The sequence below is a fragment of the Echinops telfairi genome, unplaced genomic scaffold (assembly GCF_000313985.2).
Source record: "Echinops telfairi isolate 266 unplaced genomic scaffold, ASM31398v2 ScPeMD7_53;HRSCAF=182, whole genome shotgun sequence".
In the NCBI taxonomy this organism is placed as follows: Eukaryota; Metazoa; Chordata; class Mammalia; order Afrosoricida; family Tenrecidae; genus Echinops; species Echinops telfairi.
The window spans coordinates 2066428-2067997 of record NW_022103951.1 but is presented as its reverse complement, the minus strand read 5'-3'; the positions used below and the strand labels follow the sequence as shown (position 1 = coordinate 2067997).

General features: G+C 42.3%; 1 pseudogene; it reads right to left on the bottom strand.

The window, feature by feature from the left end:
* Positions 1 to 389: 389 nt before the first annotated feature.
* Positions 390 to 1570, bottom strand: part of LOC115869808 — a 68192-nt pseudogene continuing 67011 nt past the window's right edge.

The following is a 1570-nucleotide window of genomic DNA, read 5'->3' as shown; positions in this document are numbered from 1 at the left end:
GTGGTTGCATAGGCTGGTGTGCTTCTTCCATGTGGGCTTTGTTGCTTCTGAGCTTGATGGCCGCTTGATTACCTTCAAGCCTTTAAGACCTCAGACGCTATACTTTTTGATAGCCGGGCACCATCAGCTTTCTTTGCCACATTTGCTTATGCACCCATTTGTCTTCGATGATCTGTTCAACACCTCGTGATCACACAGGTTGATATGTTTAAACACATCATTTTATTGGGGCTCTTATAACAATCCATACAGTCATTGTATCAAACACATTTGTATATATGCTGCAATCATTGTAGTTCTTACTTTAGCCACTGGTTTCACAAGAATCTAAAGATCACATTACAGTGTAGCACTGTTAGCAGTAGTGCTACAGCGTCAGGTCCAGCCTCTCACTTTTCTTCATACCAGTACCTTTTGGGTACTGGAGCTTTCTCCTCTCCAGGAAAGTCATTTTTTGATAGTGTAGATCTTGTGAATTTCCTCAGGGTTTTCTTCTCTATTATATTGGTAAATAAGTTAAAAACATGTTCCCCGGTCAACTTTCAGGGATTCTTGGTCCCACACAGGGGTGTTGTCTGTTTTCTTTTTGATGTTCTCATTAACCTTAGGAGGAGGCGGGCCAGCCTTGTGGTGGATGCATCACGGACTTCCCTTGCTTTAGTACGCTTGCATTAACATTTGGTAGAGGATCAGGGACATCATCTCCTTCATCATCCATTCATAAATCTCCCAGTATGGTTTCGATAGTCACAGATTGTTTAGAAACATCCACATCAGCTTTAAACATCTTTCCATGAGAACTCTGCAACTTAATTTAAAGGCATGCTGTTGGGTTTCTAGGAAGCAGTCACCCCCAAACAGACAAGAACTGGGAGGTGTCAGCCAAGGTCTGTGCACTTTTGAAGGGGGTATTTCAATCTCTCCCACTCTTCCCCCAAAGAATTCTGTGCTTTTCAATGTACACACCACATCAAAATGGCAGCTTTAATATCCTCTAGGGAGTCAAACCATGCTCCTTTGAAATGTTCATTGAGTTTGGGGAGCAAGAAGAAATCTGGAAGGACAAGATGAGGGTGGTAGAGTGGATGGGGTAAGGCTTCCCAGTGAAATTCTCTGGGTCAATCCTTGTTACACTAAAAGACTGGAATGATGGAAACAGTTTCTCAGATGTACCTCTCCTGGCCTTTTCTCCTACTAGTGCAGTTTTAAATTTTTGAAAGCTTCATAATAAGCCCCCATATGTAAATATATATATAATGAGAGGGGGAATCGGACTATGTACTCACATCTATATGTTAAGAATTTAGGTTGCAGATGGACATTGAGCCTCAACTCAAGTACTCCCTTAATGCCAGAACACTTTGTTCTAATAATCCGGCATTCTGTGATGCACACCTTCCCAACACAATCACTGAAGACAAAATGGTTGCATAAGGCAAATGTGGTGAAGAAAGCTTATGGTGCCCGGCTATCAAAAGATTTAGTGTCTGGGGTCTTAAAGGCTTGAAGATAAACAAGCAGCCATCTAGCTTCAAGCCCACATGGAAGAAGCACACCAGCCTGTGTGATC